We start from the raw sequence: 15,583 nt of genomic DNA, 5'->3' as shown, positions 1-15,583 counted from the left end.
TGCATGAGAAAATGTTGTCAAGCATACGGAGATCTTTCCACTGAAACAAAAATATCAAGTCATAATGCATGTGATGCTCAGACTGTGTAATCGGATAGACATATTCACGTAGTTTTGTCTTGTTGTTGCATCGAAAAATATAGACACTGTCATCCGGTAGCTTTTTACTATGATCGCCGACCACTCGATACCTTGTTTCAGGAATAACACCATCCCACTCAGCGGTGTACAAAGGGTCGTCGCCGCAGTCGTTCAAATCTCTCCAAACAAAATAAAAAAATATAGACCAGTCTTTGGCAGGAAAAATCAGACAGGGGTCCTGTGATGTGAAATCATCTCCAATATCACCTGTATAGAGCTCAACGCAGCGCGATTTCTTGTCAAATAGATACCGACCCACGCGATTGCCTGACATAGAAAAATCACGCTTTACAAAATCATAGTCTTCATGGAGAAAGTTTGTCAGACTAACTCTCTGTCTTTTCTTAGGTGCATAAGTAAGCTTTTCATCCATTTCCACAGATCCTCTTGTCGGCGAAATATACATAACCCTTCGGACTGTCTTAGGAGCCTTTGGAACAGCCATTGTACCAGTAGAGTGGGGACTTTAAAAAATACAACTTTTCTCAACATTGTTTAAATACCCTAGTATGATCAGGGGGTGGTAGGTGAAACAACTAGATCTGGAAAATATCAACATCAGTGCTTGTTATCCTTAACTCTTTATTGCCCTCATTCACAGGAGTTCAATGTTTGGTCAATGACATCCTGTGAAGGGGGGGTGTGTGACAGCGAGGTCTGGACATTACAAACATCTTTTATGATCATCAACAAAGGTCATAAATGTACACACGTTGCACGATCAAAGGGGGTCATAATCATAAAACACAGCAGGGGGCCATAAATTAGGGGGTCAAACGAGGTCATAATCATAAAAACACAGCAGGGGGCCATAAATTTGGGTAATAAATCACAATTTTTGACACACGGTGTATCATATTTACTACTGATGAGTGTTTGAGATTTCTTAACTGAAAAATCTTGCCCCGAAACACCTTAAAATTTGTGACTGGCAAATTTATGCGAAATTCAGAGTTTCTATAGCGTATTGGTTATCACGTTCGCCTAACACGCGAAGGGTCCTCGGTTCGAGACCGAGCAGAAACAGTTTTCAGGTTTTGGCGTCAACCAGAGCAAATGCCATCGGTGTAAAACATAGCTGCACTGCGTATCGGCCTGATTGAAAGCTTTTTGGGATTGTCAAATTCAGCCTCTATTATGTCACGTACTATGTTCTTTTAATGACTGTCGCATTCTCCTGACGTGAAAGGTCCCTAGTCGAAACCGAGCAGAATAATCGCCTTCTTTAAGTCATATGGTTAAACGTAATTACAAGCTAAAACAAAACTTTAAGCATTCAATGCCCAGTTTTGTAGACAAGGCTTAAGACTAGTCCCAGACTAAGATGAATGTTCGAGATGTCTTACCAGAATAAACTTGACCTGGAATACCTTCAAATTTGTGACTGGCAAGTTTCTTGCCAAAGTCAGACAATAGTTGCGTGGTCTGTTTTAAACCAGCGCCAGGTTGACGACGTACGCAGGAATTGTCCACGTTTCTGTTTTGTAGTGGTTATCACGTTTGCTTTACACGCAAAAGGTCCTCGGTTCGAAACCGAGCAGAAACATAGTCTGCTTTAAGCCATAGAGTGGAATATAATGACAAGGTAACCAAACCTTTAAGCATTCAATGCACGGTTTCGTAGACAAGGCTTAAGACTAGTCCCAGACTAAGATGATTGTTTGAGATTTCTTAACTGAAAAATCTTGCCCTGAAACACCTTAAAATTTGTTACTGGCAAATTTATGCGAAATTCAGAGTTTCTGTAGTGTAGTGGTTATCACGTTCGCCTAACACGCGAAAGGTCCTCGGTTCGAAACCGAGCAGAAACAGAGTCTGCTTTAAGCCATAGAGTGGAATATAATGACAAGGTAACCAAACCTTTAAGCATTCAATGCACGGTTTTGTAGACTGTCGAAATTCAGCCTCTATTATGTCACGTACTATGTTCTTTTAGTGACTGTCGCATTCCCCTGACGCATTGCACCTTCAAATTTGTGACTGGCAAGTTTCTTGCCAAAGTCAGACAATGCTTGCGTGGTCTGTTTTAAACCAGCGCCAGTTTGACGACGTACGCAGGAATTGTACACGTTTCTGTAGTGTAGTGGTTATCACGTTTGCTTCACACGCAAAAGGTCCTCGGTTCGAAACCGAGCAGAAACATAGTGTGCTTTAAGCCATAGAGAGCAATATAATGACAAGGTAACCAAACCTTTAAGCATTCAATGCACGGTTTTGTAGACTGTCGAAATTCAGCCTCTATTATGTCAAGTACTATGTTCTTTTAGTGACTGTCGCATTCTCCTGACGTGAAAGGTCCCTAGTCGAAACCGAGCAGAAACATAGTCTGCTTTAAGCCATAGAGTGGAATATAACGACAAGGTAACCAAACCTTAAGCATTCAATGCACTGTTTTGTAGACAAGGCTTAAGACTAGTCCCATACTGAAATGAATGTTCGAGATGTCTCACCTGAATAAACTTGACCTGGAACACCTTCAAATTTGTGTCTGGCAAGTTTCTTGCCAAATTCAGAGTTTCTGTAGTGTAGTGGTTATCACGTTCGCCTCACACGCGAAAGGTCCTCGGTTCGAAACCGAGCAGAAACATAGTCTGTCTTAAGCCATAGAGTGGAATATAATGACAAGGTAACTAAACCTTTAAGCATTCAATGCACGGTTTTTATAGACTGCCGAAATTCAGCCTCTATTATGTTACAAGCTATGTTCTTTTAGTGACTGTCGCATTCTCCTGACGTGAAAGGTCCCTAGTCGAAACCGAGCAGAAACATAGTCTGCTTTAAGCCATAGAGTGGAATATAACGATAAGGTAACCAAACCTTTAAGCATTCAATGCACGGTTTTGTAGACTGTCGAAATTCAGCCTCTATTATGTCACGTACTATGTTCTTTTAGTGACTGTCGCATTCTCCTGACGTGAAAGGTCCCTAGTCGAAACCGAGCAGAAACATAGTCTGCTTTAAGCCATAGAGTGGAATATAATGACAAGGTAACCAAACCTTTAAGCATTCAATGCACGGTTTCGTAGACAAGGCTTAAGACTAGTCCCAGACTAAGATGATTGTTTGAGATTCCTTAACTGAAAAATCTTGCCCTGAAACACCTTAAAATTTGTTACTGGCAAATTTATGCGAAATTCAGAGTTTCTGAAGTGTAGTGGTTATCACGTTTGCTTTACACGCAAAAGGTCCTCGGTTCGAAACCGAGCAGAAACATAGTCTGCTTTATGCCATAGAGTGGAATATAATGACAAGGTAACCAAACCTTTAAGCATTCAATGCACGGTTTCGTAGACAAGGCTTAAGACTAGTCCCAGACTAAGATGAGTGTTTGAGATTTCTTAACTGAAAAATCTTGCCCTGAAACACCTTAAAATTTGTGACTGGCAAATTTATGCGAAATTCAGAGTTTCTGTAGCGTATTGGTTATCACGTTCGCCTAACACGCGAAGGGTCCTCGGTTCGAGACCGAGCAGAAACAGTTTTCAGGTTTTGGCGTCAACCAGAGCAAATGCCATCGGTGTAAAACGTAGCTGCACTGCGTATCGGCCTGATTGAAAGCTTTTTGGGATTGTCAAATTCAGCCTCTATTATGTCACGTACTATGTTCTTTTAATGACTGTCGCATTCTCCTGACGTGAAAGGTCCCTAGTCGAAACCGAGCAGAATAATCGCCTTCTTTAAGTCATATGGTTGAACGTAATTACAAGCTAAACAAAACTTTAAGCATGCAATGCCCAGTTTTGTAGACAACGCTTAAGACTAGTCCCAGACTAAGATGAACGTTCGAGATGTCTTACCTGAATAAACTTGACCTGGAATACATTCAAATTTGTGACTGGCAAGTTTCTTGCCAAAGTCAGACAATAGTTGCGTGGTCTGTTTTAAACCAGCGCCAGGTTGACGACGTACGCAGGAATTGTCCACGTTTCTGTTTTGTAGTGGTTATCACGTTTGCTTTACACGCAAAAGGTCCTCGGTTCGAAACCGAGCAGAAACATAGTCTGCTTTAAGCCATAGAGTGGAATATAATGACAAGGTAACCAAACCTTTAAGCATTCAATGCACGGTTTCGTAGACAAGGCTTAAGACTAGTCCCATACTAAGATGAATGTTCGAGATGTCTTACCTGAATAAACTTGACCTGGAATACCTTCAAATTTGTGACTGGCAAGTTTCTTGCCAAAGTCAGACAATACTTGCGTGGTCTGTTTTAAACCAGCGCCAGTTTGACGACGTACGCAGGAATTGTCCACGTTTCTGTAGTGTAGTGGTTATCACGTTTGCTTTACACGCAAATGGTCCTCGGTTCGAAACCGAGCAGAAACATAGTCTGCTTTAAGCCATAGAGTGGAATATAATGACAAGGTAACCAAACCTTTAAGCATTCAATGCACGGTTTCGTAGACAAGGCTTAAGACTAGTCCCATACTAAGATGAATGTTCGAGATGTCTTACCTGAATAAACTTGACCTGGAATACCTTCAAATTTGTGACTGGCAAGTTTCTTGCCAAAGTCAGACAATACTTGCGTGGTCTGTTTTAAACCAGCGCCAGTTTGACGACGTACGCAGGAATTGTCCACGTTTCTGTAGTGTAGTGGTTATCACGTTTGCTTTACACGCAAATGGTCCTCGATTCGAAACCGAGCAGAAACATAGTCTGCTTTAAGCCATAGAGTGGAATATAATGACAAGGTAACCAAACCTTTAAGCATTCAATGCACGGTTTCGTAGACAAGGCTTAAGACTAGTCCCAGACTAAGATGATTGTTTGAGATTCCTTAACTGAAAAACCTTGCCCTGAAACACCTTAAAATTTGTTACTGGCAAATTTATGCGAAATAAAGAGTTTCTGTAGTGTAGTGGTTATCACGTTCGCCTAACACGCGAGAGGTCCTCGGTTCGAAACCGAGCAGAAACATAGTCTGCTTTAAGCCATAGAGTGGAATATAATGACAAGGTAACCAAACCTTTAAGCATTCAATGCACGGTTTCGTAGACAAGGCTTAAGACTAGTCCCAGACTAAGATGATTGTTTGAGATTCCTTAACTGAAAAATCTTGACCTGAAACACCTTAAAATTTGTGACTGGCAAATTTATGCCAAATTCAGAGTTTCTGTAGTGTAGTGGTTATCACGTTCGCCTAACACGCGAAAGGTCCTCGTTTCGAAACCGAGCAGAAACATAGTCTGTTTTAAGCCATAGAGTGGAATATAATGACAAGGTAACCAAACCTTTAAGCATTCAATGCACGGTTTTGTAGACTGTCGAAATTCAGCCTCTATTATGTCACGTACTATGTTCTTTTAGTGACTGTCGCATTCTCCTGACGTCAAAGGTCCCTAGTCGAAACCGAGCAGAAACATAGTCTGTTTTAAGCCATAGAGTGGAATATAATGACAAGGTAACCAAACCATTAAGCATTCAATGCACGGTTTTGTAGACTGTCGAAATTCAGCCTCTATTATGTCACGTACTATGTTCTTTTAGTGACTGTCGCATTCTCCTGACGTCAAAGGTCCCTAGTCGAAACCGAGCAGAAACATAGTCTGTTTTAAGCCATAGAGTGGAATATAATGACAAGGTAACCAAACCTTTAAGCATTCAATGCACGGTTTTGTAGACTGTCGAAATTCAGCCTCTATTATGTCACGTACTATGTTCTTTTAGTGACTGTCGCATTCCCCTGACGCATTGCACCTTCAAATTTGTGACTGGCAAGTTTCTTGCCAAAGTCAGACAATGCTTGCGTGGTCTGTTTTAAACCAGCGACAGTTTGACGACGTACGCAGGAATTGTACACGTTTCTGTAGTGTAGTGGTTATCACGTTTGCTTCACACGCAAAAGGTCCTCGGTTCGAAACCGAGCAGAAACATAGTGTGCTTTAAGCCATAGAGAGCAATATAATGACAAGGTAACCAAACCTTTAAGCATTCAATGCACGGTTTTGTAGACTGTCGAAATTCAGCCTCTATTATGTCAAGTACTATGTTCTTTTAGTGACTGTCGCATTCTCCTGACGTGAAAGGTCCCTAGTCGAAACCGAGCAGAAACATAGTCTGCTTTAAGCCATAGAGTGGAATATAACGACAAGGTAACCAAACCTTAAGCATTCAATGCACTGTTTTGTAGACAAGGCTTAAGACTAGTCCCATACTGAAATGAATGTTCGAGATGTCTCACCTGAATAAACTTGACCTGGAACACCTTCAAATTTGTGTCTGGCAAGTTTCTTGCCAAATTCAGAGTTTCTGTAGTGTAGTGGTTATCACGTTCGCCTCACACGCGAAAGGTCCTTGGTTCGAAACCGAGCAGAAACATAGTCTGTCTTAAGCCATAGAGTGGAATATAATGACAAGGTAACTGAACCTTTAAGCATTCAATGCACGGTTTTTATAGACTGCCGAAATTCAGCCTCTATTATGTTACAAGCTATGTTCTTTTAGTGACTGTCGCATTCTCCTGACGTGAAAGGTCCCTAGTCGAAACCGAGCAGAAACATAGTCTGCTTTAAGCCATAGAGTGGAATATAACGATAAGGTAACCAAACCTTTAAGCATTCAATGCACGGTTTTGTAGACTGTCGAAATTCAGCCTCTATTATGTCACGTACTATGTTCTTTTAGTGACTGTCGCATTCTCCTGACGTGAAAGGTCCCTAGTCGAAACCGAGCAGAAACATAGTCTGCTTTAAGCCATAGAGTGGAATATAATGACAAGGTAACCAAACCTTTAAGCATTCAATGCACGGTTTCGTAGACAAGGCTTAAGACTAGTCCCAGACTAAGATGATTGTTTGAGATTCCTTAACTGAAAAATCTTGCCCTGAAACACCTTAAAATTTGTTACTGGCAAATTTATGCGAAATTCAGAGTTTCTGAAGTGTAGTGGTTATCACGTTTGCTTTACACGCAAAAGGTCCTCGGTTCGAAACCGAGCAGAAACATAGTCTGCTTTATGCCATAGAGTGGAATATAATGACAAGGTAACCAAACCTTTAAGCATTCAATGCACGGTTTCGTAGACAAGGCTTAAGACTAGTCCCAGACTAAGATGAGTGTTTGAGATTTCTTAACTGAAAAATCTTGCCCTGAAACACCTTAAAATTTGTGACTGGCAAATTTATGCGAAATTCAGAGTTTCTGTAGCGTATTGGTTATCACGTTCGCCTAACACGCGAAGGGTCCTCGGTTCGAGACCGAGCAGAAACAGTTTTCAGGTTTTGGCGTCAACCAGAGCAAATGCCATCGGTGTAAAACGTAGCTGCACTGCGTATCGGCCTGATTGAAAGCTTTTTGGGATTGTCAAATTCAGCCTCTATTATGTCACGTACTATGTTCTTTTAATGACTGTCGCATTCTCCTGACGTGAAAGGTCCCTAGTCGAAACCGAGCAGAATAATCGCCTTCTTTAAGTCATATGGTTGAACGTAATTACAAGCTAAACAAAACTTTAAGCATGCAATGCCCAGTTTTGTAGACAACGCTTAAGACTAGTCCCAGACTAAGATGAACGTTCGAGATGTCTTACCTGAATAAACTTGACCTGGAATACATTCAAATTTGTGACTGGCAAGTTTCTTGCCAAAGTCAGACAATAGTTGCGTGGTCTGTTTTAAACCAGCGCCAGGTTGACGACGTACGCAGGAATTGTCCACGTTTCTGTTTTGTAGTGGTTATCACGTTTGCTTTACACGCAAAAGGTCCTCGGTTCGAAACCGAGCAGAAACATAGTCTGCTTTAAGCCATAGAGTGGAATATAATGACAAGGTAACCAAACCTTTAAGCATTCAATGCACGGTTTCGTAGACAAGGCTTAAGACTAGTCCCATACTAAGATGAATGTTCGAGATGTCTTACCTGAATAAACTTGACCTGGAATACCTTCAAATTTGTGACTGGCAAGTTTCTTGCCAAAGTCAGACAATACTTGCGTGGTCTGTTTTAAACCAGCGCCAGTTTGACGACGTACGCAGGAATTGTCCACGTTTCTGTAGTGTAGTGGTTATCACGTTTGCTTTACACGCAAATGGTCCTCGGTTCGAAACCGAGCAGAAACATAGTCTGCTTTAAGCCATAGAGTGGAATATAATGACAAGGTAACCAAACCTTTAAGCATTCAATGCACGGTTTCGTAGACAAGGCTTAAGACTAGTCCCATACTAAGATGAATGTTCGAGATGTCTTACCTGAATAAACTTGACCTGGAATACCTTCAAATTTGTGACTGGCAAGTTTCTTGCCAAAGTCAGACAATACTTGCGTGGTCTGTTTTAAACCAGCGCCAGTTTGACGACGTACGCAGGAATTGTCCACGTTTCTGTAGTGTAGTGGTTATCACGTTTGCTTTACACGCAAATGGTCCTCGATTCGAAACCGAGCAGAAACATAGTCTGCTTTAAGCCATAGAGTGGAATATAATGACAAGGTAACCAAACCTTTAAGCATTCAATGCACGGTTTCGTAGACAAGGCTTAAGACTAGTCCCAGACTAAGATGATTGTTTGAGATTCCTTAACTGAAAAACCTTGCCCTGAAACACCTTAAAATTTGTTACTGGCAAATTTATGCGAAATAAAGAGTTTCTGTAGTGTAGTGGTTATCACGTTCGCCTAACACGCGAGAGGTCCTCGGTTCGAAACCGAGCAGAAACATAGTCTGCTTTAAGCCATAGAGTGGAATATAATGACAAGGTAACCAAACCTTTAAGCATTCAATGCACGGTTTCGTAGACAAGGCTTAAGACTAGTCCCAGACTAAGATGATTGTTTGAGATTCCTTAACTGAAAAATCTTGACCTGAAACACCTTAAAATTTGTGACTGGCAAATTTATGCCAAATTCAGAGTTTCTGTAGTGTAGTGGTTATCACGTTCGCCTAACACGCGAAAGGTCCTCGTTTCGAAACCGAGCAGAAACATAGTCTGTTTTAAGCCATAGAGTGGAATATAATGACAAGGTAACCAAACCTTTAAGCATTCAATGCACGGTTTTGTAGACTGTCGAAATTCAGCCTCTATTATGTCACGTACTATGTTCTTTTAGTGACTGTCGCATTCTCCTGACGTCAAAGGTCCCTAGTCGAAACCGAGCAGAAACATAGTCTGTTTTAAGCCATAGAGTGGAATATAATGACAAGGTAACCAAACCATTAAGCATTCAATGCACGGTTTTGTAGACTGTCGAAATTCAGCCTCTATTATGTCACGTACTATGTTCTTTTAGTGACTGTCGCATTCTCCTGACGTCAAAGGTCCCTAGTCGAAACCGAGCAGAAACATAGTCTGTTTTAAGCCATAGAGTGGAATATAATGACAAGGTAACCAAACCTTTAAGCATTCAATGCACGGTTTTGTAGACTGTCGAAATTCAGCCTCTATTATGTCACGTACTATGTTCTTTTAGTGACTGTCGCATTCCCCTGACGCATTGCACCTTCAAATTTGTGACTGGCAAGTTTCTTGCCAAAGTCAGACAATGCTTGCGTGGTCTGTTTTAAACCAGCGCCAGTTTGACGACGTACGCAGGAATTGTACACGTTTCTGTAGTGTAGTGGTTATCACGTTTGCTTCACACGCAAAAGGTCCTCGGTTCGAAACCGAGCAGAAACATAGTGTGCTTTAAGCCATAGAGAGCAATATAATGACAAGGTAACCAAACCTTTAAGCATTCAATGCACGGTTTTGTAGACTGTCGAAATTCAGCCTCTATTATGTCAAGTACTATGTTCTTTTAGTGACTGTCGCATTCTCCTGACGTGAAAGGTCCCTAGTCGAAACCGAGCAGAAACATAGTCTGCTTTAAGCCATAGAGTGGAATATAACGACAAGGTAACCAAACCTTAAGCATTCAATGCACTGTTTTGTAGACAAGGCTTAAGACTAGTCCCATACTGAAATGAATGTTCGAGATGTCTCACCTGAATAAACTTGACCTGGAACACCTTCAAATTTGTGTCTGGCAAGTTTCTTGCCAAGTTCAGAGTTTCTGTAGTGTAGTGGTTATCACGTTCGCCTCACACGCGAAAGGTCCTCGGTTCGAAACCGAGCAGAAACATAGTCTGTCTTAAGCCATAGAGTGGAATATAATGACAAGGTAACTGAACCTTTAAGCATTCAATGCACGGTTTTTATAGACTGCCGAAATTCAGCCTCTATTATGTTACAAGCTATGTTCTTTTAGTGACTGTCGCATTCTCCTGACGTGAAAGGTCCCTAGTCGAAACCGAGCAGAAACATAGTCTGCTTTAAGCCATAGAGTGGAATATAACGATAAGGTAACCAAACCTTTAAGCATTCAATGCACGGTTTTGTAGACTGTCGAAATTCAGCCTCTATTATGTCACGTACTATGTTCTTTTAGTGACTGTCGCATTCTCCTGACGTGAAAGGTCCCTAGTCGAAACCGAGCAGAAACATAGTCTGCTTTAAGCCATAGAGTGGAATATAATGACAAGGTAACCAAACCTTTAAGCATTCAATGCACGGTTTCGTAGACAAGGCTTAAGACTAGTCCCAGACTAAGATGATTGTTTGAGATTCCTTAACTGAAAAATCTTGCCCTGAAACACCTTAAAATTTGTTACTGGCAAATTTATGCGAAATTCAGAGTTTCTGAAGTGTAGTGGTTATCACGTTTGCTTTACACGCAAAAGGTCCTCGGTTCGAAACCGAGCAGAAACATAGTCTGCTTTATGCCATAGAGTGGAATATAATGACAAGGTAACCAAACCTTTAAGCATTCAATGCACGGTTTCGTAGACAAGGCTTAAGACTAGTCCCAGACTAAGATGAGTGTTTGAGATTTCTTAACTGAAAAATCTTGCCCTGAAACACCTTAAAATTTGTGACTGGCAAATTTATGCGAAATTCAGAGTTTCTGTAGCGTATTGGTTATCACGTTCGCCTAACACGCGAAGGGTCCTCGGTTCGAGACCGAGCAGAAACAGTTTTCAGGTTTTGGCGTCAACCAGAGCAAATGCCATCGGTGTAAAACGTAGCTGCACTGCGTATCGGCCTGATTGAAAGCTTTTTGGGATTGTCAAATTCAGCCTCTATTATGTCACGTACTATGTTCTTTTAATGACTGTCGCATTCTCCTGACGTGAAAGGTCCCTAGTCGAAACCGAGCAGAATAATCGCCTTCTTTAAGTCATATGGTTGAACGTAATTACAAGCTAAACAAAACTTTAAGCATGCAATGCCCAGTTTTGTAGACAACGCTTAAGACTAGTCCCAGACTAAGATGAACGTTCGAGATGTCTTACCTGAATAAACTTGACCTGGAATACATTCAAATTTGTGACTGGCAAGTTTCTTGCCAAAGTCAGACAATAGTTGCGTGGTCTGTTTTAAACCAGCGCCAGGTTGACGACGTACGCAGGAATTGTCCACGTTTCTGTTTTGTAGTGGTTATCACGTTTGCTTTACACGCAAAAGGTCCTCGGTTCGAAACCGAGCAGAAACATAGTCTGCTTTAAGCCATAGAGTGGAATATAATGACAAGGTAACCAAACCTTTAAGCATTCAATGCACGGTTTCGTAGACAAGGCTTAAGACTAGTCCCATACTAAGATGAATGTTCGAGATGTCTTACCTGAATAAACTTGACCTGGAATACCTTCAAATTTGTGACTGGCAAGTTTCTTGCCAAAGTCAGACAATACTTGCGTGGTCTGTTTTAAACCAGCGCCAGTTTGACGACGTACGCAGGAATTGTCCACGTTTCTGTAGTGTAGTGGTTATCACGTTTGCTTTACACGCAAATGGTCCTCGGTTCGAAACCGAGCAGAAACATAGTCTGCTTTAAGCCATAGAGTGGAATATAATGACAAGGTAACCAAACCTTTAAGCATTCAATGCACGGTTTCGTAGACAAGGCTTAAGACTAGTCCCATACTAAGATGAATGTTCGAGATGTCTTACCTGAATAAACTTGACCTGGAATACCTTCAAATTTGTGACTGGCAAGTTTCTTGCCAAAGTCAGACAATACTTGCGTGGTCTGTTTTAAACCAGCGCCAGTTTGACGACGTACGCAGGAATTGTCCACGTTTCTGTAGTGTAGTGGTTATCACGTTTGCTTTACACGCAAATGGTCCTCGATTCGAAACCGAGCAGAAACATAGTCTGCTTTAAGCCATAGAGTGGAATATAATGACAAGGTAACCAAACCTTTAAGCATTCAATGCACGGTTTCGTAGACAAGGCTTAAGACTAGTCCCAGACTAAGATGATTGTTTGAGATTCCTTAACTGAAAAACCTTGCCCTGAAACACCTTAAAATTTGTTACTGGCAAATTTATGCGAAATTAAGAGTTTCTGTAGTGTAGTGGTTATCACGTTCGCCTAACACGCGAGAGGTCCTCGGTTCGAAACCGAGCAGAAACATAGTCTGCTTTAAGCCATAGAGTGGAATATAATGACAAGGTAACCAAACCTTTAAGCATTCAATGCACGGTTTCGTAGACAAGGCTTAAGACTAGTCCCAGACTAAGATGATTGTTTGAGATTCCTTAACTGAAAAATCTTGACCTGAAACACCTTAAAATTTGTGACTGGCAAATTTATGCCAAATTCAGAGTTTCTGTAGTGTAGTGGTTATCACGTTCGCCTAACACGCGAAAGGTCCTCGTTTCGAAACCGAGCAGAAACATAGTCTGTTTTAAGCCATAGAGTGGAATATAATGACAAGGTAACCAAACCTTTAAGCATTCAATGCACGGTTTTGTAGACTGTCGAAATTCAGCCTCTATTATGTCACGTACTATGTTCTTTTAGTGACTGTCGCATTCTCCTGACGTCAAAGGTCCCTAGTCGAAACCGAGCAGAAACATAGTCTGTTTTAAGCCATAGAGTGGAATATAATGACAAGGTAACCAAACCATTAAGCATTCAATGCACGGTTTTGTAGACTGTCGAAATTCAGCCTCTATTATGTCACGTACTATGTTCTTTTAGTGACTGTCGCATTCTCCTGACGTGAAAGGTCCCTAGTCGAAACCGAGCAGAAACATAGTCTGCTTTAAGCCATAGAGTGGAATATAATGACAAGGTAACCAAACCTTTAAGCATTCAATGCACGGTTTCGTAGACAAGGCTTAAGACTAGTCCCAGACTAAGATGATTGTTTGAGATTCCTTAACTGAAAAATCTTGCCCTGAAACACCTTAAAATTTGTTACTGGCAAATTTATGCGAAATTCAGAGTTTCTGTAGTGTAGTGGTTATCACGTTCGCCTAACACGCGAAAGGTCCTCGGTTCGAAACCGAGCAGAAACAGAGTCTGCTTTAAGCCATAGAGTGGAATATAATGACAAGGTAACCAAACCTTTAAGCATTCAATGCACGGTTTTGTAGACTGTCGAAATTCAGCCTCTATTATGTCACGTACTATGTTCTTTTAGTGACTGTCGCATTCCCCTGACGCATTGCACCTTCAAATTTGTGACTGGCAAGTTTCTTGCCAAAGTCAGACAATGCTTGCGTGGTCTGTTTTAAACCAGCGCCAGTTTGACGACGTACGCAGGAATTGTACACGTTTCTGTAGTGTAGTGGTTATCACGTTCGCCTCACACGCGAAAGGTCCTCGGTTCGAAACCGAGCAGAAACATAGTCTGTCTTAAGCCATAGAGTGGAATATAATGACAAGGTAACTAAACCTTTAAGCATTCAATGCACGGTTTTTATAGACTGCCGAAATTCAGCCTCTATTATGTTACAAGCTATGTTCTTTTAGTGACTGTCGCATTCTCCTGACGTGAAAGGTCCCTAGTCGAAACCGAGCAGAAACATAGTCTGCTTTAAGCCATAGAGTGGAATATAACGATAAGGTAACCAAACCTTTAAGCATTCAATGCACGGTTTTGTAGACTGTCGAAATTCAGCCTCTATTATGTCACGTACTATGTTCTTTTAGTGACTGTCGCATTCTCCTGACGTGAAAGGTCCCTAGTCGAAACCGAGCAGAAACATAGTCTGCTTTAAGCCATAGAGTGGAATATAATGACAAGGTAACCAAACCTTTAAGCATTCAATGCACGGTTTCGTAGACAAGGCTTAAGACTAGTCCCAGACTAAGATGATTGTTTGAGATTCCTTAACTGAAAAATCTTGCCCTGAAACACCTTAAAATTTGTTACTGGCAAATTTATGCGAAATTCAGAGTTTCTGAAGTGTAGTGGTTATCACGTTTGCTTTACACGCAAAAGGTCCTCGGTTCGAAACCGAGCAGAAACATAGTCTGCTTTATGCCATAGAGTGGAATATAATGACAAGGTAACCAAACCTTTAAGCATTCAATGCACGGTTTCGTAGACAAGGCTTAAGACTAGTCCCAGACTAAGATGAGTGTTTGAGATTTCTTAACTGAAAAATCTTGCCCTGAAACACCTTAAAATTTGTGACTGGCAAATTTATGCGAAATTCAGAGTTTCTGTAGCGTATTGGTTATCACGTTCGCCTAACACGCGAAGGGTCCTCGGTTCGAGACCGAGCAGAAACAGTTTTCAGGTTTTGGCGTCAACCAGAGCAAATGCCATCGGTGTAAAACGTAGCTGCACTGCGTATCGGCCTGATTGAAAGCTTTTTGGGATTGTCAAATTCAGCCTCTATTATGTCACGTACTATGTTCTTTTAATGACTGTCGCATTCTCCTGACGTGAAAGGTCCCTAGTCGAAACCGAGCAGAATAATCGCCTTCTTTAAGTCATATGGTTGAACGTAATTACAAGCTAAACAAAACTTTAAGCATGCAATGCCCAGTTTTGTAGACAACGCTTAAGACTAGTCCCAGACTAAGATGAACGTTCGAGATGTCTTACCTGAATAAACTTGACCTGGAATACATTCAAATTTGTGACTGGCAAGTTTCTTGCCAAAGTCAGACAATAGTTGCGTGGTCTGTTTTAAACCAGCGCCAGGTTGACGACGTACGCAGGAATTGTCCACGTTTCTGTTTTGTAGTGGTTATCACGTTTGCTTTACACGCAAAAGGTCCTCGGTTCGAAACCGAGCAGAAACATAGTCTGCTTTAAGCCATAGAGTGGAATATAATGACAAGGTAACCAAACCTTTAAGCATTCAATGCACGGTTTCGTAGACAAGGCTTAAGACTAGTCCCATACTAAGATGAATGTTCGAGATGTCTTACCTGAATAAACTTGACCTGGAATACCTTCAAATTTGTGACTGGCAAGTTTCTTGCCAAAGTCAGACAATACTTGCGTGGTCTGTTTTAAACCAGCGCCAGTTTGACGACGTACGCAGGAATTGTCCACGTTTCTGTAGTGTAGTGGTTATCACGTTTGCTTTACACGCAAATGGTCCTCGGTTCGAAACCGAGCAGAAACATAGTCTGCTTTAAGCCATAGAGTGGAATATAATGACAAGGTAACCAAACCTTTAAGCATTCAATGCACGGTTTCGTAGACAAGGCTTAAGACTA

At 41.3% G+C, this 15,583-nt stretch overlaps 9 non-coding genes across 9 annotated transcripts; all 9 read left to right on the top strand.

Annotated features, from left to right (window-relative positions):
- Positions 1–1,879: 1,879 nt before the first annotated feature.
- Positions 1,880–1,952, top strand: trnav-aac (transfer RNA valine (anticodon AAC)). The gene has a single exon. It is a non-coding gene; the product is annotated as a tRNA-Val (tRNA).
- A 258-nt stretch (positions 1,953–2,210) lies between these two features.
- On the top strand, positions 2,211–2,283 carry trnav-cac (transfer RNA valine (anticodon CAC)). Its single transcript has one exon. It is a non-coding gene; the product is annotated as a tRNA-Val (tRNA).
- Positions 2,284–2,655: 372 nt separating this feature from the next.
- trnav-cac (transfer RNA valine (anticodon CAC)) lies at positions 2,656–2,728 on the top strand. Its single transcript has one exon. It is a non-coding gene; the product is annotated as a tRNA-Val (tRNA).
- A 3,216-nt stretch (positions 2,729–5,944) lies between these two features.
- On the top strand, positions 5,945–6,017 carry trnav-cac (transfer RNA valine (anticodon CAC)). The gene has a single exon. It is a non-coding gene; the product is annotated as a tRNA-Val (tRNA).
- Positions 6,018–6,389: 372 nt separating this feature from the next.
- On the top strand, positions 6,390–6,462 carry trnav-cac (transfer RNA valine (anticodon CAC)). Its single transcript has one exon. It is a non-coding gene; the product is annotated as a tRNA-Val (tRNA).
- Positions 6,463–9,678: 3,216 nt separating this feature from the next.
- On the top strand, positions 9,679–9,751 carry trnav-cac (transfer RNA valine (anticodon CAC)). Its single transcript has one exon. It is a non-coding gene; the product is annotated as a tRNA-Val (tRNA).
- A 372-nt stretch (positions 9,752–10,123) lies between these two features.
- trnav-cac (transfer RNA valine (anticodon CAC)) lies at positions 10,124–10,196 on the top strand. Its single transcript has one exon. It is a non-coding gene; the product is annotated as a tRNA-Val (tRNA).
- Positions 10,197–13,346: 3,150 nt separating this feature from the next.
- Positions 13,347–13,419, top strand: trnav-aac (transfer RNA valine (anticodon AAC)). Its single transcript has one exon. It is a non-coding gene; the product is annotated as a tRNA-Val (tRNA).
- A 258-nt stretch (positions 13,420–13,677) lies between these two features.
- trnav-cac (transfer RNA valine (anticodon CAC)) lies at positions 13,678–13,750 on the top strand. The gene has a single exon. It is a non-coding gene; the product is annotated as a tRNA-Val (tRNA).
- Positions 13,751–15,583: the final 1,833 nt, after the last annotated feature.

The sequence above is a fragment of the Triplophysa dalaica genome, chromosome 5, assembly GCF_015846415.1.
Source record: "Triplophysa dalaica isolate WHDGS20190420 chromosome 5, ASM1584641v1, whole genome shotgun sequence".
NCBI lineage: Eukaryota > Metazoa > Chordata > Actinopteri > Cypriniformes > Nemacheilidae > Triplophysa > Triplophysa dalaica.
This window is presented reverse-complemented; position numbering and strand designations above follow the sequence as displayed.